This window comes from Taudactylus pleione, unplaced genomic scaffold (assembly GCF_031769625.1).
Source record: "Taudactylus pleione unplaced genomic scaffold, aTauple2 ptg000012l, whole genome shotgun sequence".
Classification (NCBI taxonomy): Eukaryota; Metazoa; Chordata; class Amphibia; order Anura; family Myobatrachidae; genus Taudactylus; species Taudactylus pleione.
The window spans coordinates 14,909,376-14,936,660 of record NW_028284415.1 but is presented as its reverse complement, the minus strand read 5'-3'; positions in this window follow the sequence as shown (position 1 = coordinate 14,936,660).

Genomic DNA, 27,285 nt, shown 5'->3' with positions numbered 1-27,285 from the left:
GAAAAACACTATATCCCCACCGTCACTACAGTGGGGCATAGCACCACTAACCACCAAGGTGTTTGTGATCATATCACGCAGGGCACTAGAATGCCCAGCAATACGCTTGCGATCCAAGCTGCTCAAAATACTTATTATACCTGTAAATCCCTAAGTCTCTATGCTACATGTTGTTTCTACCTGTTAAACCTAAGACCTGGTTAAGCTGTTCCACAGGTGGATTAGCCACCAACAATAATCTGCAACATGCTTATCACCATTATACACACTGGCAAGTGCATTGTTTTCCAACTGGACAAATATAACAACACCCAGTGTGCTGTACCCAGGCAAGTCTTCCACTGTGACATACTGCTAACATGCTACAGATGCACTCCAGCAATGAGTTAATAGGTTGTGGACTCCAGCATCCAACCCCTGCGGCACAATACTCTGCTAATACATATACCATGCTATTTACATGCCAGTCTTGCATGTATATTATTTAATTATTATTATTATTACTACCAGTTATTTATATAGCGCCTGTATATTACACAGCACTTAACAGAATACGCCTCTAAATTATAATAATTTAGTCATTCACATTAGCTCCTGCACCATTGGAGTTTATAGTCTATATCCCCTATTACATGCACATAAGTACATACTAGGGCTAATGTCAGAATCTAATTAACCTATCAGTATGTGTTGGATTGTGGGACGAAACCATTGCGCCATCCATGCTGTGCATTATGGGTTTGAACCACCAGGACAGCTTGACTTTGGTGGTGTCAGTTATTATTTATTTACTGGGCTCTTTTCCGCCTCACTCCCTAGGCCATGCAGAGTGCTGGTAAGTTGTTAAAAAAAAAAAATGGAAAGAAATGCACTGCCCCCCTCATGGACCTGTTTCTAAAGAGTTCATGGGGAACCTTATATAGCAATAGCACGTGTGCCCACCATTGGAGTCAGTTTTATTTTAATTGAAAATATATTTTTTATTTTACAAATCCACAGTTTACAAGCCACGATCGTGAAATTTTACATACGAGCGTATTAAAACACGGCGGAGGCAACTAAAAAATTGTTAAATCAAAATAAATTACTGTTTAAATTAATGAAAAAACACAATTTTTGCATAGTATTCGCCCTCTACAGGTCAGGTACGGAATTACAAAAGGATTTAGCTTATCTACTATTTTTTTTTCTATCTTCTCTACTAAATCAAAATTAATTACTGTTAATTTTTAATTAATTAAAAAACACAATTTTTGCATAGCATTCGACCTCTACAGGTCAGGTACGGAATTAGAAAAGGATTTAGCTTATCTACTATTTTTTCTTTTCTATCTTCTCTACTATATAAAAGTGAAAATTTGTCCTTCTGTACTTCTGTCATTCTATACAAATCCACAGTTTACAAGTGAAGATCGTGACATTTTACATACGGGTGTATTAAATCACGGTGGAGGCAACAAAAACATTTTTCAATGGAAATTATTTACTGTTCACTTTTAATTAATTAAAAAACACAATTTTTGCTGGACGCTCATTGTGGGACCTCACGGCATATGGGTAGGGCCTCGGAGCAAGCATTTTGTGTTGTCATGTTTTGTCATGATCTTAATGTTTATTATCGAAGAGAGCTTTAGCAGGCTTTGCCAGCATTCTCAGCTCTCTGACTATACCAAATTACGCAACAACATTCACTTCTTTCTTCCAACTGTGTCAAAAAGATGACTTTGCAAGGACCCTGCTGTACTGTGAGCTGCCAAAATATTACACATGGAATGCTTCTCGAAAAGTTTTTCTGTGCAGAAAACAGGGAGTCGCTGTAGATGGTCATCCTGGTATCAGAGCAACAGAAGCTCTTGGCCGTGTTTACACTGTACATCCTACAAATTTTGAATGCTTCTGTCTCCGAAGTTTGCTTTACACCGTTATAGGTCCAACTTCCTTCGAAGACCTTAGGACTGTTGATGGGGAAGTTTGTCACCCTTTTCATGAGGCCTGCCTAAGGAGAGGTTGGTTGAAGGATGATGTGTAAACAAACATTCTTAAAATCCCGGGCAATGTCGGGTACTCCAGCTATTTATACTATTTCTGTCCTTCTGTCTTTCTATACAAATCCACAGTTTACAAGCCATGATCGTAAAATTTTACATACGAGCATATTAAAACACGGCCGAGGCAACTAAAAAAATGTGAAATTGAAATGAATTACTGTTAATTTTGAATTAATTGAAAACCACAATTTTTGCTGTACGCTCATTGTGGGGCCTCATGGCATATGGGTAGGGCCTCGGAGCGAGCGTTTTGTGTTGTCATGTTTTGTCATTATCTTAATGCCTTAATGTTTATTATCGAAGAGAGCTTTAGCAGGCTTTCCCAGCATTCTCAGCTGTCTGCCTATACCAAATTACGCAACAACATTGACTTCTTTCTTCAAACTGTGTCAAAATGATGACTTTGCAAGGACCCTGCGGTACTGTGAGCTGACAAAATATTACGCATGGAATGCTTCTCGAAAAGTTTTTATGCACAGAAACAGGGAGTCGCTGTAGATGGTCATCCTGGTATCAGAGCAACAGAAGGTCTTGGCCATGTTTACACTGTATACCCGACACATTTTGAATGCATCTATCTCCGAAGTTTTACTTTACACCGTTAAAGTTCCTACTTCCTTTGAAGACCTTAGGACTGTTGATGGGGAAGTTTGTCACACTTTTCGTGAGGCCTGCTTAAGGACAGGTTTGTTGGAGGATGGCGTGTAAACAAACATTCTTAAATTCGGGCAACGCCCAGTACTCCAGCTAGTTTTAAGATAAATACAATATTTGTGGGAACATGATTATGTAGGAGACAAATAGAGACATCCATCAATAACTGCTGCCCATATGCCTTAATAGGTAGAGCAATTAGTGTTCATTATGGGGAGGGTGGCATGTGAGCAAGACTAATGGGAGTTTTGGAGTGCATGCGAGATATGACCATATGGTGCATTTTGTGTACATTGGAGGATTGGGTAGAATTAATATTAGTTATTATCATTTATGTGCTAGGCACCACAAGGTGCCATAAAATGAGTAAATACAATGCATAACAGTGAGTACAAAGTATAAATATAAAGCATAACAGTGAGTACAAAGCATAACTACAATGCATAACAGTGAGTACAAAGCATAATTACAATGCATAACAGTGAGTACAAAGCACAAATATAAAGCATAAAAGTGAGTACAAAGCATAAATACAATACATAACAGTGAGCACAAAGCATAAATACAATGCACAACAAAGAGTACAAAGTATCAATACAATGCAAGCATAAATATGATGCATAATACTGAATACAAAGCATAAATACAATGCATAACAGCGAATACAAATTATAAATATGATGCATAACACTGAGTACAAAACATAAAGATAATTAAAAACACCAGTGGCTTCCCTACCTGTTGATGCCCCCGTTGCGGGGTAGGGGTGGGCAGCTTAGCGGTGACAGAAGGGAGGGGCATTATGGGAGAAATATTGGAGGCAGGCATGGGAGGAAATGACCAGAGTAGAGGTGAGGTGGCAGTTGGAGGAGGAGCAGATGGGGCGGGATGGAGTGTGGACAAAGATGAGGTTGGAGATATAGGTGGGAAGGAGTGATTAAGGGCTTTATATGTAAAGGAGTTTCAATTGGATTCTGAAAGGGATAGGCATCCAGTGAAGGACATACCAGAGGTGAAAGGCAGAAGCTGAGCAGCAAGAGAGGAAAATGAGATGGCTGCAGTGTTAATAATAGATTGAAGTGGAGAGAGGTGGCATATAGGGAGAACAGAGAGGAGAAGGTTACCATAGTCAAGGCAGGAGATGCTGAGTGAATGCAAAAAAGTTTGTGTGGCATCTGTAGTGAGGAAAAATGCCAAATGCTAGTGATGTTACAGAAATGGAAGCAGCAGAGAGATGAAAGATGGCCTAAATGTGGGGAGAGAAGGAATCTAACATGACAGTGAGGCAACAGACTTAAGGGACAGAGGGCCTGATTCAGCAAGGGAGAGAACGCATGCACTCGACCAATGTTTTCTTACTGCGTATGCATATGCATCGCACTGTGCGTGCGCAAACTAGCCAGTGCGATTGTTTAAGAGTATGCAGACTACATGCAGTGTGTACGCAAACCCTTCCGATATTGATTGACAGGAAGTGCCATTTGTGGGTGGTGATGGGGGGTGGTTGGGGGAATGCAGGCGTGCCTGTGCGTTGGGACGCCGTTATAGGGGCGTGCATAATTAAGGCAGTGTGGCGGCATACGCAGCCAGACAACTCGATGCACGCAGGAAGTGGCCAAAACCCTGCGCTAAGTCAGGTCATTCTCTTGTGTGCACCTGGGTCCGATGGTTCTCGATGTTACCGATGTTTGCGCTATCCTGCGTACTGATTGAGCATTGAGTATAGGGAAGTGGGTGGCATTGTGTAGTGCTGGGCGTCTGCATCTTATGCTGCGGTTGCCATGTGTATGCATTGATTAGCATATACACACAGCATACGAGTGTGTGTGCGTTCTCTCCCTTGCGTCCCTTGCTGTATCAGGCCCAGAGAGGGCCGAGTCAAATTAAGAGTGCAGTCTCCATCCAGGCCACTTCTTTTCTAGCCGGTAGTGCAAGTCAGTGGACTCTGGTGCTGTGCCAGAGTCTGTTGCGCATGCACAGGTCCATGGGAAAATGGCACGGTGGCCATTTTTCCAGAAAGTTTTGGGAAAGTAGCTCCGGCGCCATATTCCCAGTGACTCCAGGGAGGTAAGTATCGAAGAAACATGGGTGAAGGATGTGTTGTATTGGCCCCCCTGGACCCTGTGTGCACCGCACACCCTGCACCCATTAGAGATATGCCACTGAGAGAGGATGATGTTATTAATAGAGGGAAAGAGTGATGGTGAAAGGATCCTGGAAAGAGGAAAAACAATTATTTTTGGCTTAGCTAAATTAAGCTTCATAAAGAGCTGGGACATCCTGGATGAGATGGCAGAAGGCAGTAAGAGACACTCAGGGAGAAAGGCCAGAGAGGAGAGGTAGATTTGAGTGTCATCAGCATAGTCATGGTATTAGAGGCCAAAGGAGCTGATGAGATTTCCAAGGGAGGAGGTGGAAAGAGGGGACCAAAGATGGACCCACGGGGGGCACCTACAGGTAGAGGAAATGAGAGAGTGGGGGGAGAAGGAGCTATTAGAGAAATAGGAGGTATTTAGGGACATTTGGTCTTTTTTGCATTCAACACATTTTGTTTTATCATTTGTGGGGCTAGCCAGATTGTAAAGGAGAAATAAGGAACAGGACAAGATAGAGGAGGTGTGTTTGTGACTAAATGTATTGTTTTAACTTATTATTAACATTAATGTACAGACCATTTCAAGAGTAGAGGGACACAGATGGATCAGGTTTCCCATCATAAAAAAGTGAACATTACAGTTTTATTCTTTAGAAACTTTTGTAACATTTCAATTTATATTAAGGAATGTGATATGATAAAACAGCTGGCACCAGAAACATTGTTCTTTGTGCCTACATGTCTCTTCCATTGTGACCAGCAGCAGGAACACAGAATAATGTTGGAAAATTGTGCATTGGTTTCTGGTGTTAGGGGATTACCCATGGATCACACTGTCACTTGGTTAAACAGCAGATATTGGGCTCAATTTGCCAATCCCTTGTATAAGTTTATCTAAATGAGCCCTTACAAAGTAAGCATCTTTTAGTAAAATATGTGTTTTCTTAATGTATTTGTGCACAAAAAGTCTTAAACCCCCATCTCTATGCAGATTGAGTCGCACCTTATGCTTTTTAGTCCTTACACTTAGAGGGGAAGAACAGAGGATGCAGAGGGCATGCAAGCATAGGCTGACTATAATAAGGGCCAGACCACAGCACAGACACATATGCACATGTCAGATGTATGATATGGCTGCAGGTAGCTAATTTGGCTGCAGAGGGCATTGTGAGATGTGGCGGGGGAGGACATGATGTAGAGACAAAGCATATTCTCTGTATTGTGTGGTGTCACAATTATGGGCTCTGTATTTGTCACAAGGATGCTCTTTGTATTGTGTGGCATTTCCGCTCTCAGTACTTTGTGACGTGCTCTCCATAGATGTTGTAAATTGATTATAGCTGTAGTATATTTTTAATATATTATATATTGGCTATATATAAGCACGCCACTTTAAACAAACCACACCCAAACAGTTTTTTTCAAGATGTATATATCTATTGCTGGCACATTAATAGAATAGCCTGGGCCTCCTTCTTTTGTTTGTCCCCTAAGCAATCTACCAGCCCTTCCACACTCCCTTTCAATGGAGGCAAGCCAGGCCAGAGACAAGACCAGCATCCTGTGTGAGTAGCCATGTGCTGCAAAAAAACAAGGAAGACTGGAAGAGTGAAGACAAAAGAAGATATTATTATAAGGTAAGAAAAAAACAGAGTGAGAGTGGGGCAGTGATGGAGAGGAGCATACTAATTCATTAGCATAATATTTAGCCCTTTTTATTTTTGGGCACAGTTACGAGGAGGAGAATATAAGGGGCACAGACGTTATGAGGAGGGTATTAATATAAGGGACACAGTTACAGTATTAGTAGGGCTGCAGCCACACGCTGCATACATGTCTGTTACACATCCCCAGTCTGCCAGTCTCTCAACCGCAGCAGTCATGTACAGTACATGTAGTTTCCTCCCGGCCATGCTGCTAAGCTGCTGATTGGTGGAAGGATCTGGCCATCCACCAATCACAGTGATGGGATGTCTCCACACACTGATTGGTGGATGGCTGGAGTATCCACCAACCAGAGTGTAGGAGTCTGCAAGAACAAACAAAGAGGGACAGAGAAGGCAGCAGGTAGGGTGAGTAACTTGGTTGGGTCACCCCACAGTCAGAGGTCTAATTTTCATTTTTTATTTAAAAATGAGGAGGGCGAACAAGGATGGTTTCAGAACTGGAGCTTGCTTTGAATTAGAGAGGTGGCCTGCAGATTTTATGGGGGTAGTTTACTACAAAACTTTATTTATTACATATTTACACACACATATAATTTTTTTTATTACAGTTTTTATTATTAGAAAAGCCGGGGCCACTTGTTTGTATTTGCCCCCCAGCTGAAAGTTGCCAGCCAGCCCCTTGGAGGAGGGGTACCAGGAGAGAGAGAGAGAGGGGAAAAGGTGCAAGGGCAGGCAGAGAGCAAGGGTGACGGGTTATTAGTACCTTATCCTTGCCAAAGTAAAGATAATTTTAATTTATTGGCCATGTGACTGCTGCTTGTTCTAAGAGAGGCAGAGTGGGGGGAGCAATATTCTAATGTATGGCAGATATTTTAAGGACATAATAATAATATTAATAATAAAGTTATCTCTACTGTGTCAAGGATAATGTACTAATGTAGCAGGTGATCAAATAAACAATAATGTCTTCTTGTTTGTATTTATATTAGTTAAATGAAGACACAGGTTTATTCATATATTTATATAATTTTTTTTATTTTATCGTTGTTTGCTGGTGCCAATATAAATCAGCAATATTCGTCAGTAGAGTCATTCACAAATATTGATAATACGGTACTCATTATTGTAATTGTTTTAATGTGAGGGGGGAGGGGTTGTAAAGAATATCAATAACATAATAAAATGAAAAGTAATAGCCAGTAAGGGGCTTATGTATTAGTTATCACATCAGTGACATGCTTATTAACAATCCTTTTTGTGCTGTATATTTTAATTTGTGATAAAAATTATTCCACTATGTAGGGTTGTCACCTAGTCCCTTTAATAAAGGACACATATGAATTACACAGATTCTGTGGTTGACTGACTTCAGGTCTCCATCTCACCTGGTTTTAACTAGCCACAGAACCTGTGTAATTCATTTGTGTCCTTTATTAAAGGGACTATCACGACCACGCACTGGGAACCTTGGTAGGAGGACTGTTAGTCGGGGTTCTAGGGTGTGGAGTGACAGCAGGTGAGGAGGAAGTAGGTATGTCTTCCTCCTCAGCTAGATCTGAGTGTTGGCGAGAACTGACCAAAGGTGCAGAGTCTAACCCACTGGTAGTTTTCACCAGTGACCCCTCCAATTGGGATTTGGGCTTCGCGGCACCCAGCGTGCAGGTCGCGGCCCTCTGGTCAGGTACCTGGTAGCTATCAATGAGACAAGGTGGCAGGTTGAAAAGAATAACTACTTACACTGGAGATTACACTGGAGGATGACATGTGGAGAATACACTGGAAGGGTCATGTAGAGAATAGACTGGAGAGTGTCAAGTAGAGGACACACTGGAGGATAACACGTAGAGTATACGCTGGAGAATAACTCATAGGGGTAAATTTACTAAGAATCAAGTTTGGGAGAGTTTTTTTTTTTTTTTTTAACTCAATTAGCTTCACCTAAACAAAGCTCCTGAGACTCTCAAATTTACAAAGAAGGGAGTTTAGCTGAGAGTGAGATGGCCGATGGTGAAGCAGAAAGAAATTTCTCTGCTGAGTAGCAGGGTTTGCAGGAGATTTCTCCCCCGAGTAGCAGGTTTTGCAGGAGATGACTCACTCGAGATTGCAATGTCTTCTCTCTGGAAAACTTTCCCGAACAAGCAGCCTGCACATATCAGTGAGATATGTGTAAGCTGTTTGTGTTGTACCTGTACAAAAAATGGGTTAAAAGTGGTTCCAAAAAAATAACATAGGGGCGGCCGTCCATTTTGGGTCTGGTGCTGGTTTTAAATATAGGGGGGACCCTACGCAAGTTTTTCCCCTGTATATTTAAAATCAGGACTGTCCCTGCAGCCTGATGTTGCTGTCTAAATTACGGGGGAACCATACACATTTTGTTCCCCGTAATCTTAGAAACCAGGACAGGCTGGCAAGCCTGGGGCTGGTTAAGCTTTAGGGGGGGGGGGGGGGCCCTATGTAATTTTTTGGGATATTTTAATTTATTTTCTATATTTACAGGCAGAAATATACATGGATCACAGTGATCTGTGTATGTTTCTGTCAAACTCTCAGATCACAGGCAGGTGTATTTTTTTCACAAGTTTTTAAAGGAGAGTTTGCCCATCTCTTGAGAGTTTAGAAACTCTCTGCTTGGTAAATTCCAGAATCCTATCTTCACCAGTGAAAAGGTTTTCAAGTTTTGCCAATGGTGAATTGAAGAGAGATTGCTAACTCTCCAGTATTTTCCCATAGCAAAGGAGATCTCTCTCCCAAGTTTGACATTAGTAAATTTGAGAGTGGGAAAAAATGGCCAAACTGTCCCGAGTTTGCAAACTCTCCCAAACTCTCAGCTTAGTAAATTTACCCCATAGAGGATACACTGGAGAATGACACGTAGAGGATACACTGGAATATATCTCAGAAGAGTTTCACACACAGGCTAGCACAAATGTGCTCCACAGGAGATACAGGTGCAGGGTAAGCACTTGGGATTTACACTGGAGATCCAGACGCACTTGAATGTCACTGGAGATCCAACACCGGATTGGTAAACATGTGAGTGTCACTGGAGATCCAGAAGCAGGATTGGGTAAACACTTGAGTGTCACTGGTGATCCAGAGGCAGGATAAGTATTGAAGGAGATAACTGGAGATCAGTACAGAGACTGATAATGTAACACTGGGAATCAGTATGAGGACTGAAATATGTAACACTAGGAATCAGCGTGTGAGCTGAAATATATAACACTAGGGGGTATATTTATTAAAGTGAGAGTTTTTAGAAGTGAGTTTTAAAAGAGATATTGGCCATAGCAATCAATCACTTTTGTAAATTTACCCCTAGAATCAGCATGACAGCTGAAATAAGTAAAGCTAGAAATCAGCATGAGAGCTGAAATAAGTAACACTAGAAATCAGAGTGTGAGCTGAAATAAGTAACACTAGAAATCAGCATGAGAGCTGAAATTGCACACTGGAGAGCCTGACGTAGAGTAGCACCAGAGAATATCTCAGTATGGAGCCTGGAGCAATGTAATAACCACTGTCACTGGAATTGTGAAGCAAAGTTGTATAGGCGACTTCCTGTTTCCTGGAGTCCTGCTTTATACCCTTAGGTAGCTGTCCATTGGAGGAGAGAGTCAGCTGAGAGCTGGCAAGGCTACCATTGGATGAGGGACAAGTCAGGTGATACAGACCAACATGGCTGCACCCATGACCACCACCACGGGAACCAGGATGCAAGCATGGAAGTCCTAGCAGACCCCAGGAAGAATACTCAGCACGCCTCCCACCGCTGCACCTGGTGTCAGACTGCCTGGGAGATCAAGGATGCCACTGCCGCTGTGAGTAGCAGCCGATCCCAGTCCTCATCCTGACAGGGACCAGGTGGAAACCCTACCACTATGTATTAAGTGTAACTCACAGGAACAGCAGTATTGATAACTGCTGTCCATGCAGGTTATCTCCTCTGCATTTTGGAGGAGTTTATTTTATTTTTAAACACTTGTTAAATAGGCCCTTAAAAGGGGATACATTCAATATACCACCAAAGGGCATTCCGGCTGACTGAATACCGGTGCCAGAAACCTGACACCTGTCAGAATCCCGGCACTGACATCCCGACCGCTGGCATCCTGAAGGTCTGTAGCAGGGTTAGGTGGTGGGTTAGGCACTAGGGGGAGTGTTAGGGTTAGGCACTAAGGGGGGAGGGTTAGGTTTAGGGTGTGGGAAGGGGGGGTTAGGTGTAGGCACTTTGGGAGGGAAGTTAGGATTAGGCACCAGGGAGGGGCTGTTAGGGGATGCGAGAGGGTTAGGATACCTGTCGGGATGCTGGCATCGGGATATTGACCACCAGGATCCCGAGCACCGGCATCCCTTACCCATCCCCCATATATATATATACATATATTTTGGGGGGCTTTAGGATGCGCCACCACAATGTCTTTATGCTTGTTGAATTAACACTTCAATAACCTGGATGGATATGTTTCTTGGAAATGTTTTCTGAAGATGGAGGATTTCAGGGGATTCCTTCTTTAGAATTCTATAGTCAGACCCTCACACCAGAGTTCACCCAAAAGACAGAATCAATTCCTGTGTATATCTTTTGAAATGATTTTATTCATAAAAGTTTTACAAGGATCTTACATAGCAAATGCAGAGTGATTTAGGTGGGCCAGTTGTTGTTAAACTTGATGTGTGAGCTCATATACACCAGGTGTGCCCACCTTTCACTATTGCATTAACCACCCAATGCATTTCGTTGAATTATCGACTTCCTCAGGGGTGTTCAATGTTTAGACTAACATCTCCAAAAGGGTGTCAATCATTCTACTTGGGTGTTGTTATTTCAACAAGCATAAATATATTGTAGTGTCACATCCTAAAGACCCCCAAATTCTATTAAAACTGCATTGCTGTTGTGTTAATTTATCCATTTGTTTGGTCAGTTGCTGGAGCCTGGATCCTTGTTAGCTACTGTGACAAAATAGATAATGAGGACAATGCTAATAGAAGAGTGAGTCAATATATATAAAAAAATCCTAATTTAATAAAAAACATATATAAACATCATACTGAAAATACAGTATATAGTATATTATAAATATAATATAAATGTAATGAAAAAAATGCCCTGGAACAAACATTCTCATTATCTATTTCTACATCAATGTTTTTTTGTTTGCTGCACATCCTACCTACGTGGGCTGCTAACTAATACGTAATTAGTTTTATATTGGTCTCTTGGTTGAATAAGCACAAATGATGCCTATTTTTATATGTTGGACATTGCTGTTATTATTAACCTTTCTGTTTATGGCACCACAAGGGTTCCGCAGCACCTTACAAATTAGCAAAACAAGAAAACAGTGACTCATAGTACAACGCAATGTAGGACTAGGACATGGTTTATAAACAATGCTGCATCTGCGTTCACAACACTCAAATAAGCAGCAGGGCATAAGCAACCAAGTGTTAGGTGCCCTTGTGGGGAGTTAGGAGTAGATGATAATATCAGTAAGGTGAAGGAGAAGCACATGATGCTGCTCATAAGGTGCTTTGGACCCTTTGTGTCATCCTATACATAACATTTAACAATACAATAAATACTGTATGAAGAGAGAGGTCAATTTATTAAATCACAGCATTAAAGCCAGAATTTTTTCTTATAGCTACGGTACAAACCATGCTCCCAAAGAAACCACCAGGTGCTGAATTTAGAAATCAGATGCGAGGAAGAGAAGAGGACGCACGCAAGCGTACGGTATCTCAACATTGTCAGATATGACTCGCAAAGTCAGGTAGCAATGATGTTACAGGAACCTCTGGTGGGGAGTTACCACGGCCAGAGATTTTTCATTTAAAAGAAGAGGTTCAGGAAGAGCATGATACAACCATTGTAATTGCTGACGTGGATCATAATATAGAAATTGACACTAATGGAACAACTATTAATAAAGAGCCTGAACTGTCTGGACTTAATTTTAAAGATCCACATGCATGGCCTCACATAACAGATAAAGTCAGGTGCTAGTTAGTAAAACATGGTCCAGAGCAACAGAAAGATTCAAATTTCACCCACTCGACCACTAGTGACGGAAAGGCGATTTAGTCGTGATTGGTTCTATATAACTCAACCTAATGGTGAAATAGTAGAGCGATCATGGCTAATATATTCTGAGATGCAGAGAGCTGTCTTTTGTTTTCCCTCATAAAGTCTTTTCTGATTGGAGGCATTTGACTCCCAGAATAGGAGAACATGAAAACTCCCCTGATCATCTTCAGAATTAGTTAAATTGGAGAACTTTAGAGATGCATCTAAAGATTAGTCATGGAGTTGACCATGAACTTCAAACTGCAATCGCTTCAGAAAACAGAAGTGGCCAACAGTTTTATCCCATAATTCTTCATGCCATTATTTTCTTTGCCACAAACAATTTAGCTCCTCGTGCTTCATGTGAAACATTTGGCTAACCCAACTCGGGATTATTCCTTAGCTTCCTCTATGCCATTAGTCAATACAATTCTGATTTAGCAGCTCATATTAAAAAAACATATGAAAGGCAGTGTTAACTATTTTTCACGAACAATCCAAAATGAATGCATTCACCTTCTTGGAAACACAGTGAGACAAGAAATAATAGAATAAAAGAGGAAAAATATTATTCTATTTTCTTTGACTGCACTCCAGACACTGCACACAAGGAACAACTGTGTGAAGTTATCAGGTATGTTAGGATTTCAGATGAACAATGCAGGGTACAAGAGAGTTTTATAGACTTCTTTGAAACAACAGAGAAAACTGACAGTGGTCTTGCTGCTGAAATAGAACAGAAGCTTTGCAAGTAATTTTCGTGGACAGGGTTATGACAACGGAGCAAATATGGCAGGAAAATATAATGGTGTGCAAGCAAGACTGAACCAAGTGAACAATCTGACTAGATTTGTTCCATGTGCTGCACATTCGCTCAATCTAGTAGGAGTTCATGCAGCCCATTCTTCTGTGGAAATGGTGGCATTCTTTGCAACTGTTCAAAAAATGTTTACTTTTTTTGTGAGTTCAACATCTAGATGGGACATGATGACCAGTATCCTCAAAATCACCCTCAAAGGTCATAGTAACACCAGATGGTCACAAAAGCACGTGGTGTAAAGTCATTAAGTACCCAATTGCCAGGGGTTCTTGAGGCACTGCACCAAGTATGTGATACTATATGTCTAGAAACAAAATTCACATCTGAGAACCTGATACCACAAATTGATTTTAAATTTATTTCCCTTCTTATTATGTGTTTTAAAATATAAAAAAATATTGACTCTCAATCAAGCATTGCAAAAGAAGGGATTATCAATTGACCAAGCTGCAAAATTGATAGGTGGACTCCTGAAACAACTACGATAAAAGATGCAGGCATTATTTCTCAGTCAGTGGATCTTCCTCAAGAATTTCCTATGAAGAGGCAAAGCAAGAGAAGGAGACTTGACAATAATGAAGCTCCAGATGAAGGTTTCAATATGAGCACTGTGCAGGTCTTCCAAAGACTATTCTTTGAAGTAATTGATACTTTGATTGTGCAACTGAAGTGGCGTAATGAAACCCTAATGGAAATCTCTACTGATTTTGAGTTATTATTATTATTATCATTTATTTATATGGCGCCACAAATGTTCCACAGCGCCTTACAAAGTACATAAACAAGTTGTAGACAAGCGACTTACAGAACAATACAATACAGGACCAGGACATGGATAATATATATTGCTACATTAGAGACCATAACACCCAGATAAGCAACAGAGCATAAGCAACCAAGTGTTAGGTGCCCTAGTGGTGAGTAAGAAGTAGATGAAACTAAAGTAGGGAGAAGCACAAGAGGGTAGAGGGCCCTGCTCGTAAGAGCTTACATTCTAAAAGGGAGGGGAAGACAAACAGGGGTGACACAGATGGGGTAGATGGGGAGAAAGGAGCATGTATCAGGGAGTTAGAATGATAGCTGGAAGGCTTTGATGAAATAGTGGGTCTTGAGAGCCCGTTTGAAGGATCGCAAAGAGGTGGAGAGTCTGATGGGGAGTGGGAGAGAGTTCCAGAGGTGGGGAACAGTGCGGGCAAAATCTTGGAGGAGGGAGTGGGAGGAAGTAATCAGCTGGCATGAAAGGCGGCGTGCATTAGTTGAACGAAGAGAGCGGAGAGGAGAGTGAAGGGAGATGAGATCAGAGATGTATATGGGGGAAGATTGGGTGAGGGCTTTGTAAGCGAGCGTGAAAACCTTAAATTGGGTTCTTAAAGGGAAGGGGAGCCAGTGGAGGGCTTGTAGGAGAGGGGAAGCAGATGTAGAGCATTTGGAGAGGAAGATAAGCAGTGCAGCAGCATTAAGGATAGACTGGAGAGGAGAGAGATGGGATTTGGGGAGGCCAGATAGGAGGAGGTTACAGTAGTCCAATATGGAGATGACCAGTGAGTGTATGAGGGTTTTTGTAGCATCCTGGGTGAGATAGGGTCTGATCTTAGAAATATTTTTGAGATGGAAACGACAGGACTGTGAGAGGTACTGGATATGTGGTTTGAAGGAGAGGGATGAGTCCAGGATAACTCCAAGACAGCGCACCTTGGGACTAGATGAGATAGTAATTCCATCAATTGATAAAGAAATAGTGGGAAGTGAGGTTATGTGGGAGGGTGGGAAGATGATCAGCTCTGTCTTAGACATATTAAGTTTAAGAAATCGCTGGAACATTCAGGAAGAGATAGCACTGAGACAGTTGGAGATACGAGTCAGAAGAGAGGGGGAGAGATCAGGGGAGGAAAGGTAGATTTGAGTATCATCAGCATAGAGATGATAATGGAGGTCAAAAGAGCTGATGAGTTCACCTAGAGAGGAAGTATAGAGGGAGAATAGGAGAGGTCCAAAAACAGAACACCTACTGTAAAAGGCTGTGGCAGGGAAGAGGAGTCATGAGAGGAAACTGCAAAAGATTGGTCAGAGAGGTAGGACGACAGTCAGGAGAGGGCAGTGTCACATAGACTAAGGGAGTGAAGGATATGCAGCAGGAGAGGGTGGTCCACAGTGTCAAAAGCAGCAGAGAGATCAAGGAGAATGAGAAGAGAGCAGTAGCCCTTGGATTTGGCAACAAGGAGGTCGTTGCTGACTTTCGTGAGGGCAGTTTCAGTAGAGTGGAGAGAACAGAAGCCGGACTGAAAAGGGTCAAGGAGGGAGTGGGAGGAAAGAAAAGCGGTAAGGCGTTTGTAGAAAATCCGCTCAAGGAGTTTGGAGGCAAAATGGAGGAGAGAGATGGGTTGGTAGTTAGAAAGAAGGTTAGGATCAAGGGTAGGTTTTTTAAGAATGGGGGAGACAAGGGCATGCTTGAATACAGAAGGAACAGTGCCTGATGAGAGGGAGGTTAATGAGGTGGGCAAGATGGGAGCAAGCAGAAAGAGAGAGGAAGCAGAGGAGGCGGGAGGGGATAGGATCAAGGGGGGAGGTGGAAGGGGGGGAGGACCGGATGAGGGCCATAACTTCCTCTCCAGATATAGGGGAGAAGGATGTTAAAGTTGGTAAAGTTGATTGGGAGGGGTGATCTGGGAAAGGAGGAGGTGGAGAGCTGGGGGACTGGTTGGATATTATGTCCTGACGTATGGAATCAATTTTAGATGTAAAGTAGGTAGCAAAGTCAAGGGCAGAGACCAAGGAGGGGATGGGCGAAGGAGGGAGTTGAAAGTGGTGAAGAGACGCTGGGGATTAGAGGACTGAGAGGAGATGAGGATCTTGAATTATGACTGTTTAGAGAGGGAGAGAGCAGCACTATAGGATGAGAGCATAAATTTGAAATGGGGAAAATCTGCCTTAGAGCGTGATCTTCTTCACTGTCCTTACTCAAACATGCCACTAGATAACATGAAGACTTGGCAATAAAGTACTCTAGTATTCTCAATGCATCAGACATTGTGACAGAGATAGGGAATCGGTATGAATGACCGCCAGACCTATGGCCAGCGTTTCATATATTGACAGCAGAACACAGGCAGAGGGAATCCCGACAGGTAAGTAGACTAACCTATCCCTAACCCTCTCCCCCCCTAACCCTCCCATAGGGGTGTCTAACCTAACCCTCCCTGGGGGGTGCCTAACCCTAACCTCCCCCCAGGGGTGCCTAACCCTAACCCCCCCTTCCCCTAGCCTAACCCTCCCGGGGGTACCTGACCCTAAGTCCCCCCCGGGAGCCCCTAACCCTCCCCCTTTCCACGTCCGGCTTACCTTCATTTGGTATGCTGGCCTTCGGGCTCCCAGGGAAGGGATGACAGGCATCGAGATTTCGACGCCTGTCATTAGACCCCTGCTGGGATTGCACAGTCCGGAACCCAGTGGCCGACATTTAGACTATCGGCTTCCTGACTGCAACCCCAGAGATAGAGAGTTTTACATTTCAAGCATTTCCATCCTCCCAGATTGTAGCAAAGCAACAGCAGAGGAAATTTTCAACCTTATACATGCATGTCTGGAGATTAAGTTGGCATACCCTACTATCGAAACAGCTCTGAGAATCTTCCTGAGTATTCCTGTGACCAGGGGCTGGCTGGCAACTTTTAGCCTGGGGGGCAAATGCATGCAGGCGGCCCTGGCAGAGGAGTAGCGTGTAGCTAGGGTGCCCGAAGAACGTGCGTGCTATGGTGCCGCCCCCCCTCAAGTGTTTCAGGGAGGAGGCGGGTCCATATGGGATTAATGTAAGGTAAAAATAAAGATTAGGGGCAGCCCCCTGTCGTAGTGCCCATATGCAGTGCTCCCGTGTGCAACAGGAGATAACACCCTTATGCAGGCCTCCAGTAGTGCCCCCAGTAGTGATCCCCCCCCTATGCAGTGCCCCTTGTGCCCCCAGTAGTGGTCCCCCCTGTTCAGTGCCCCTTGTGCCCCCAGTAGTAAGCCCCTTATATAGTGCCCCCAATAGTGGTACCCCCTATGCAGTGCCCCCAGTAGCAGTCCACCCCCCCATGCAGTGCCCCCAAAAGTGGTAACCCTTATGCAATGTCCCTTAAATAGTGGCCCCAGTTGTAGTCTCCCCCCTATGCAGTACCCCCAGTATTGCCCTTTATATAGAGCCCCCAGCAGTGGTCCCTCGCAGTGCCCCCAGTGGTAGTCCCCTCCCCCTATGTAGTGCCCCTAGTAGTAGTCCCCTCCCCCCTATGCAGTGCCCCTAGTAGTAGTCCCCTCCCCTTGTAGTGCCCCCAGTAGTAGTAGTAGTCCCCCCTTGTAGTTCCCCCAGTAGTAGTAGTCCCCCCCTTGTAGTGTCCCCAGTAGTAGTAGCCCCCCCCCTTGTAGTGCCCCCAGTAGTAATCCACCCCCCTGGTAGTGCCCCCAGTAGTAATCCCCCCCTGGTAGTGCCACCATAGATATCCCCCCCCTGGTAGTGCCCCCATAGTAATCCCCCCCCCTGGTAGTGCCCCCATAGTAACCCCCCCTTGGTAGTGCCCCCAGTAGCCCCCCCCCCAGTAGAGAGAGAGAATTAATAAAAAAAACACTTACCTGAAACTCCCGCTCCTGGTCCCGACGCTTCCACCGGCTCCTCTGGCCGCTTTGCATTATGGGAGAGACGTCGTCATGACGACGGCTCTACCATTACCCACTGCGGGAGCCGGAAGATGGCTCCCGCAGTGGGAGCAGCGGCAGCCAATGAGAGTCTGACAGACTCTCAGCGGCTGCTGATTACAGCAAACACACAGCTGCCGGCTCCGGCGGCTGTGTGTTTGTGCTGTGTAGCGCTGACTGGACTCCGTCCGGTCAGCGCTACACACGCGGTGCAGTCTGTGTCACAGTGACACAGACTGCACCGGCCCGCATGACGCTGCGGCCCGGGGGGCACATGGCACCCTGCCCCCCGGCCCAGCCCGCCACTGCCTGTGACAGTAGCATCTTGTGAACGGAGCTTCAGTGAACTAAAATTAGTGAAAAACTACTTTGAGGTCTTCAATTGTATAACAGCAGTTTTCAAATTTGCCCATTCTTTTCATTGTACACAAAGTTACAAGTTCTATTAACTTTGATGCTGTGATAAATGAGTTTGTAAGTATAAAGGCTCGGAGGGCACCTCTATAAAGTGTTCTTTGCTAACTAAAGGTGCAAACAGATAATTCAATTGTTTAGTATGTGTGCTATTGTGATTAAAGCATATTTTTGTACAGGTTTTGCCACTGCTTTGATTTTATTATTATTAATATGCTGTTACTATTTTCAATTATATTAAATTATATTTAAATAGTCACATTTGCACCCTTTCCATTGTGAAAAAAAAATGTTTACAGACACTACCCACTGTTAACTATCTATTTCTACATCAATATTTTTTTGTTTGCTGCACATCCTACCTACGTGGGCTGCTAACTAATACGTAATTAGTTTTATATTGGTCTCTTGGTTGAATAAGCACAAATGATGCCTATTTTTATATGTTGGACATTGCTGTTATTATTAACCTTTCTGTTTATGGCACCACAAGGGTTCCGCAGCACCTTACAAATTAGCAAAACAAGAAAACAGTGACTCATAGTACAACACAATGTAGGACTAGGACATGGTTTATAAACAATGCTGCATCTGCGTTCACAACACTCAAATAAGCAGCAGGGCATAAGCAACCAAGTGTTAGGTGCCCTTGTGGGGAGTTAGGAGTAGATGATAATATCAGTAAGGTGAAGGAGAAGCACATGATGCTGCTCATAAGGTGCTTTGGACCCTTTGTGTCATCCTATACATAACATTTAACAATACAATAAATACTGTATGAAGAGAGAGGTCAATTTATTAAATCACAGCATTAAAGCCAGAATTTTTTCTTATAGCTACGGTACAAACCATGCTCCCAAAGAAACCACCAGGTGCTGAATTTAGAAATCAGATGCGAGGGAGAGAAGAGGACGCACGCAAGCGTACGGTATCTCAACATTGTCAGATATGACTCGCAAAGTCAGGTAGCAATGATGTTACAGGAACCTCTGGTGGGGAGTTACCACGGCCAGAGATTTTTCATTTAAAAGAAGAGGTTCAGGAAGAGCATGATACAACCATTGTAATTGCTGACGTGGATCATAATATAGAAATTGACACTAATGGAACAACTATTAATAAAGAGCCTGAACTGTCTGGACTTAATTTTAAAGATCCACATGCATGGCCTCACATAACAGATAAAGTCAGGTGCTAGTTAGTAAAACATGGTCCAGAGCAACAGAAAGATTCAAATTTCACCCACTCGACCACTAGTGACGGAAAGGCGATTTAGTCGTGATTGGTTCTATATAACTCAACCTAATGGTGAAATAGTAGAGCGATCATGGCTAATATATTCTGAGATGCAGAGAGCTGTCTTTTGTTTTCCCTCATAAAGTCTTTTCTGATTGGAGGCATTTGACTCCCAGAATAGGAGAACATGAAAACTCCCCTGATCATCTTCAGAATTAGTTAAATTGGAGAACTTTAGAGATGCATCTAAAGATTAGTCATGGAGTTGACCATGAACTTCAAACTGCAATCGCTTCAGAAAACAGAAGTGGCCAACAGTTTTATCCCATAATTCTTCATGCCATTATTTTCTTTGCCACAAACAATTTAGCTCCTCGTGCTTCATGTGAAACATTTGGCTAACCCAACTCGGGATTATTCCTTAGCTTCCTCTATGCCATTAGTCAATACAATTCTGATTTAGCAGCTCATATTAAAAAAACATATGAAAGGCAGTGTTAACTATTTTTCACGAACAATCCAAAATGAATGCATTCACCTTCTTGGAAACACAGTGAGACAAGAAATAATAGAATAAAAGAGGAAAAATATTATTCTATTTTCTTTGACTGCACTCCAGACACTGCACACAAGGAACAACTGTGTGAAGTTATCAGGTATGTTAGGATTTCAGATGAACAATGCAGGGTACAAGAGAGTTTTATAGACTTCTTTGAAACAACAGAGAAAACTGACAGTGGTCTTGCTGCTGAAATAGAACAGAAGCTTTGCAAGTAATTTTCGTGGACAGGGTTATGACAACGGAGCAAATATGGCAGGAAAATATAATGGTGTGCAAGCAAGACTGAACCAAGTGAACAATCTGACTAGATTTGTTCCATGTGCTGCACATTCGCTCAATCTAGTAGGAGTTCATGCAGCCCATTCTTCTGTGGAAATGGTGGCATTCTTTGCAACTGTTCAAAAAATGTTTACTTTTTTTGTGAGTTCAACATCTAGATGGGACATGATGACCAGTATCCTCAAAATCACCCTCAAAGGTCATAGTAACACCAGATGGTCACCAAAAGCACGTGGTGTAAAGTCATTAAGTACCCAATTGCCAGGGGTTCTTGAGGCACTGCACCAAGTATGTGATACTATATGTCTAGAAACAAAATTCACATCTGAGAACCTGATACCACAAATTGATTTTAAATTTATTTCCCTTCTTATTATGTGTTTTAAAATATAAAAAAATATTGACTCTCAATCAAGCATTGCAAAAGAAGGGATTATCAATTGACCAAGCTGCAAAATTGATAGGTGGACTCCTGAAACAACTACGATAAAAGATGCAGGCATTATTTCTCAGTCAGTGGATCTTCCTCAAGAATTTCCTATGAAGAGGCAAAGCAAGAGAAGGAGACTTGACAATAATGAAGCTCCAGATGAAGGTTTCAATATGAGCACTGTGCAGGTCTTCCAAAGACTATTCTTTGAAGTAATTGATACTTTAATTGTGCAACTGAAGTGGCGTAATGAAACCCTAATGGAAATCTCTACTGATTTTGAGTTATTATTATTATTATCATTTATTTATATGGCGCCACAAATGTTCCACAGCGCCTTACAAAGTACATAAACAAGTTGTAGACAAGCGACTTACAGAACAATACAATACAGGACCAGGACATGGATAATATATATTGCTACATTAGCGACCATAACACCCAGATAAGCAACAGAGCATAAGCAACCAAGTGTTAGGTGCCCTAGTGGTGAGTAAGAAGTAGATGAAACTAAAGTAGGGAGAAGCACAAGAGGGTAGAGGGCCCTGCTCATAAGAGCTTACATTCTAAAAGGGAGGGGAAGACAAACAGGGGTGACACAGATGGGGTAGATGGGGAGAAAGGAGCATGTATCAGGGAGTTAGAATGATAGCTGGAAGGCTTTGATGAAATAGTGGGTCTTGAGAGCCCGTTTGAAGGATCGCAAAGAGGTGGAGAGTCTGATGGGGAGTGGGAGAGAGTTCCAGAGGTGGGGAACAGTGCGGGCAAAATCTTGGAGGAGAGAGTGGGAGGAAGTAATCAGCTGGCATGAAAGGCGGCGTGCATTAGTTGAACGAAGAGAGCGGAGAGGAGAGTGAAGGGAGATGAGATCAGAGATGTATATGGGGGAAGATTGGGTGAGGGCTTTGTAAGCGAGCGTGAAAACCTTAAATTGGGTTCTTAAAGGGAAGGGGAGCCAGTGGAGGGCTTGTAGGAGAGGGGAAGCAGATGTAGAGCATTTGGAGAGGAAGATAAGCAGTGCAGCAGCATTAAGGATAGACTGGAGAGGAGAGAGATGGGATTTGGGGAGGCCAGATAGGAGGAGGTTACAGTAGTCCAATATGGAGATGACCAGTGAGTGTATGAGGGTTTTTGTAGCATCCTGGGTGAGATAGGGTCTGATCTTAGAAATATTTTTGAGATGGAAACGACAGGACTGTGAGAGGTACTGGATATGTGGTTTGAAGGAGAGGGATGAGTCCAGGATAACTCCAAGACAGCGCACCTTGGGACTAGATGAGATAGTAATTCCATCAATTGATAAAGAAATAGTGGGAAGTGAGGTTATGTGGGAGGGTGGGAAGATGATCAGCTCTGTCTTAGACATATTAAGTTTAAGAAATCGCTGGAACATTCAGGAAGAGATAGCACTGAGACAGTTGGAGATACGAGTCAGAAGAGGGGGGAGAGATCAGGGGAGGAAAGGTAGATTTGAGTATCATCAGCATAGAGATGATAATGGAGGTCAAAAGAGCTGATGAGTTCACCTAGAGAGGAAGTATAGAGGGAGAATAGGAGAGGTCCAAAAACAGAACACCTACTGTAAAAGGCTGTGGCAGGGAAGAGGAGTCATGAGAGGAAACTGCAAAAGATTGGTCAGAGAGGTAGGACGACAGTCAGGAGAGGGCAGTGTCACATAGACTAAGGGAGTGAAGGATATGCAGCAGGAGAGGGTGGTCCACAGTGTCAAAAGCAGCAGAGAGATCAAGGAGAATGAGAAGAGAGCAGTAGCCCTTGGATTTGGCAGCAAGGAGGTCGTTGCTGACTTTCGTGAGGGCAGTTTCAGTAGAGTGGAGAGAACAGAAGCCGGACTGAAAAGGGTCAAGGAGGGAGTGGGAGGAAAGAAAAGCGGTAAGGCATTTGTAGAAAATCCGCTCAAGGAGTTTGGAGGCAAAATGGAGGAGAGAGATGGGTTGGTAGTTAGAAAGAAGGTTAGGATCAAGGGTAGGTTTTTTAAGAATGGGGGAGACAAGGGCATGCTTGAATACAGAAGGAACAGTGCCTGATGAGAGGGAGGTTAATGAGGTGGGCAAGATGGGAGCAAGCAGAAAGAGAGAGGAAGCAGAGGAGGCGGGAGGGGATAGGATCAAGGGGGGAGGTGGAAGGGGGGGAGGACCGGATGAGGGCCATAACTTCCTCTCCAGATATAGGGGAGAAGGATGTTAAAGTTGGTAAAGTTGATTGGGAGGGGTGATCTGGGAAAGGAGGAGGTGGAGAGCTGGGGGACTGGTTGGATATTATGTCCTGACGTATGGAATCAATTTTAGATGTAAAGTAGGTAGCAAAGTCAAGGGCAGAGACCAAGGAGGGGATGGGCGAAGGAGGGAGTTGAAAGTGGTGAAGAGACGCTGGGGATTAGAGGACTGAGAGGAGATGAGGATCTTGAATTATGACTGTTTAGAGAGGGAGAGAGCAGCACTATAGGATGAGAGCATAAATTTGAAATGGGGAAAATCTGCCTTAGAGCGTGATCTTCTTCACTGTCCTTACTCAAACATGCCACTAGATAACATGAAGACTTGGCAATAAAGTACTCTAGTATTCTCAATGCATCAGACATTGTGACAGAGATAGGGAATCGGTATGAATGACCGCCAGACCTATGGCCAGCGTTTCATATATTGAGAGCAGAACACAGGCAGAGGGAATCCCGACAGGTAAGTAGACTAACCTATCCCTAACCCTCTCCCCCCCTAACCCTCCCATAGGGGTGTCTAACCTAACCCTCCCTGGGGGGTGCCTAACCCTAACCTCCCCCCAGGGGTGCCTAACCCTAACCCCCCCTTCCCCTAGCCTAACCCTCCCGGGGGTACCTGACCCTAAGTCCCCCCCGGGAGCCCCTAACCCTCCCCCTTTCCGCGTCCGGCTTACCTTCATTTGGTATGCTGGCCTTCGGGCTCCCAGGGAAGGGATGACAGGCATCGAGATTTCGACGCCTGTCATTAGACCCCTGCTGGGATTGCACAGTCCGGAACCCAGTGGCCGACATTTAGACTATCGGCTTCCTGACTGCAACCCCAGAGATAGAGAGTTTTACATTTCAAGCATTTCCATCCTCCCAGATTGTAGCAAAGCAACAGCAGAGGAAATTTTCAACCTTATACATGCATGTCTGGAGATTAAGTTGGCATACCCTACTATCGAAACAGCTCTGAGAATCTTCCTGAGTATTCCTGTGACCAGGGGCTGGCTGGCAACTTTTAGCCTGGGGGGCAAATGCATGCAGGCGGCCCTGGCAGAGGAGTAGCGTGTAGCTAGGGTGCCCGAAGAACGTACGTGCTACGGTGCCGCCCCCCCTCAAGTGTTTCAGGGAGGAGGCGGGTCCATATGGGATTAATGTAAGGTAAAAATAAAGATTAGGGGCAGCCCCCTGTCGTAGTGCCCATATGCAGTGCTCCCGTGTGCAACAGGAGATAACACCCTTATGCAGGCCTCCAGTAGTGCCCCCAGTAGTGATCCCCCCCTATGCAGTGCCCCTTGTGCCCCCAGTAGTGGTCCCCCCTGTTCAGTGCCCCTTGTGCCCCCAGTAGTAAGCCCCTTATATAGTGCCCCCAATAGTGGTACCCCCTATGCAGTGCCCCCAGTAGCAGTCCACCCCCCCATGCAGTGCCCCCAAAAGTGGTAACCCTTATGCAATGTCCCTTAAATAGTGGCCCCAGTTGTAGTCTCCCCCCTATGCAGTACCCCCAGTATTGCCCTTTATATAGAGCCCCCAGCAGTGGTCCCTCGCAGTGCCCCCAGTGGTAGTCCCCTCCCCCTATGTAGTGCCCCTAGTAGTAGTCCCCTCCCCCCTATGCAGTGCCCCTAGTAGTAGTCCCCTCCCCTTGTAGTGCCCTCAGTAGTAGTAGTAGTCCCCCCTTGTAGTTCCCCCAGTAGTAGTAGTCCCCCCCTTGTAGTGTCCCCAGTAGTAGTAGCCCCCCCCCTTGTAGTGCCCCCAGTAGTAATCCACCCCCCTGGTAGTGCCCCCAGTAGTAATCCCCCCCTGGTAGTGCCACCATAGATATCCCCCCCCTGGTAGTGCCCCCATAGTAATCCCCCCCCCTGGTAGTGCCCCCATAGTAACCCCCCCCCTTGGTAGTGCCCCCAGTAGCCCCCCCCCCAGTAGAGAGAGAGAATTAATAAAAAAAACACTTACCTGAAACTCCCGCTCCTGGTCCCGACGCTTCCACCGGCTCCTCTGGCCGCTTTGCATTATGGGAGAGACGTCGTCATGACGACGGCTCTACCATTACCCACTGCGGGAGCCGGAAGATGGCTCCCGCAGTGGGAGCAGCGGCAGCCGATGAGAGTCTGACAGACTCTCAGCGGCTGCTGATTACAGCAAACACACAGCTGCCGGCTCCGGCGGCTGTGTGTTTGTGCTGTGTAGCGCTGACCGGACTCCGTCCGGTCAGCGCTACATGCGCGGTGCAGTCTGTGTCACAGTGACACAGACTGCACCGGCCCGCGGCCCGCATGACGCTGCGGCCCGGGGGGCACATGGCACCCTGCCCCCCGGCCCAGCCCGCCACTGCCTGTGACAGTAGCATCTTGTGAACGGAGCTTCAGTGAACTAAAATTAGTGAAAAACTACTTTGAGGTCTTCAATTGTATAACAGCAGTTTTCAAATTTGCCCATTCTTTTCATTGTACACAAAGTTACAAGTTCTATTAACTTTGATGCTGTGATAAATGAGTTTGTAAGTATAAAGGCTCGGAGGGCACCTCTATAAAGTGTTCTTTGCTAACTAAAGGTGCAAACAGATAATTCAGTTGTTTAGTATGTGTGCTATTGTGATTAAAGCATATTTTTGTACAGGTTTTGCCACTGCTTTGATTTTATTATTATTAATATGCTGTTACTATTTTCAATTATATTAAATTATATTTAAATAGTCACATTTGCACCCTTTCCATTGTGAAAAAAAAATGTTTACAGACACTACCCACTGTTAACCAGGTATTAAGCCAAAAGTTATAAGGACTTTGGTTAAATAAATGTGCCAGGTGGCTTATCCCCTTTACTTGTGATTGTGCTTGTTTTTGCTAGTGATTTTTTATATATAGGCAGTTTGGGGAGGGGTTGGGGGGGCGCCAATGCTCTTTCTCGCACAGGGCACCAAAATGTCTAATTACGGCTCTGCCGCAGCCTAACCCTCTCCTTAGTGCCTACCCCTAACCCTAAACCTGATCATAACCCTCATACTTACCCACCGGGATTGAAGGCGCTGGGATGCTGGGGCAAGAATTCACACCCCTGTCAGAATTCCAGCACCGGGCTTCTGAGCATTCTGTGTGCCGGGAACCCAACTACATCCCATCAGAGGGGTGTAAGGCAGCAGTTGTCTTCACAGCGGAGAGGGCGGGAGATGGATTGAAATGAGGCTGTAGATGTCTAGTGGATAGGAGTGACTAAAGATTTTATAGCTAAGCAGCTTCAACTGAATTCTCTAGCTCCCCCTTTATAAGACTAACATTTGTTAGCCACACAGGGCAGTTGGAAAAATTACTAAACCAGTTGTTCCCAAACTTTCTTGAATGACGGCGACCTAGAGTATCATAATTATTTTCACAGCACCCCCAGGCCAAACGTTTCTTATTGAGAAAGTCAGCAAAAATTATTGAATTAAGTAAATTGTGCTTACCCGTCATCCTTAGGTTATGTGATGGTGGATATACAGTAGTTGCGCTTCTGTTTCTCCACGTATTTTATTATTGGCAGCCAAAAGCTTTGGTTTTACCTATCACATAGATTTATTCCTGGACCACAAACCTGTGGCACCTAGTTTGGAACCACTGGTCTAAACCATTAACAGCAATAACAACAGTGACCTCTACTGTGTGTAACAACCAAATGACTTAGTTCCAAAACAGCCGCTGCATAACAGCATACAATAAATATAATAAGCACTACATCTTGTTTCCAATTAAATAAATAAATACAAATGACAGTGTTTTTAATTATATGAAACTCATTAAAATCAAGCTTTCCTTATACAGTAGTTTTCCTTAAGAAAAAGTAAAAAAAACTAGACATTTCCTGAAAGTTGCAGGGAAATACTGTATTCCAATAAAATGTTAATAGCGTAGGAATTTAGTAACAGGAAAAAATAGTCCACAGTTCAATGGAAAAAGTTGCCAAACAAAGCAGGTCGAGAATTAAAGTGTGAGGTGCTGTGATCAAATATTTTCCTGGATGATAGAATAGAGAGTAATACGACAAGAAACTCCAAACAGCTGTGTGCTGGATGCTGCAGAAAGGACATTTAGGTTTCCTCAATCCCCTGACAAGCTGTCAGCATTGGGAACCTGTCAGCTTGTGCA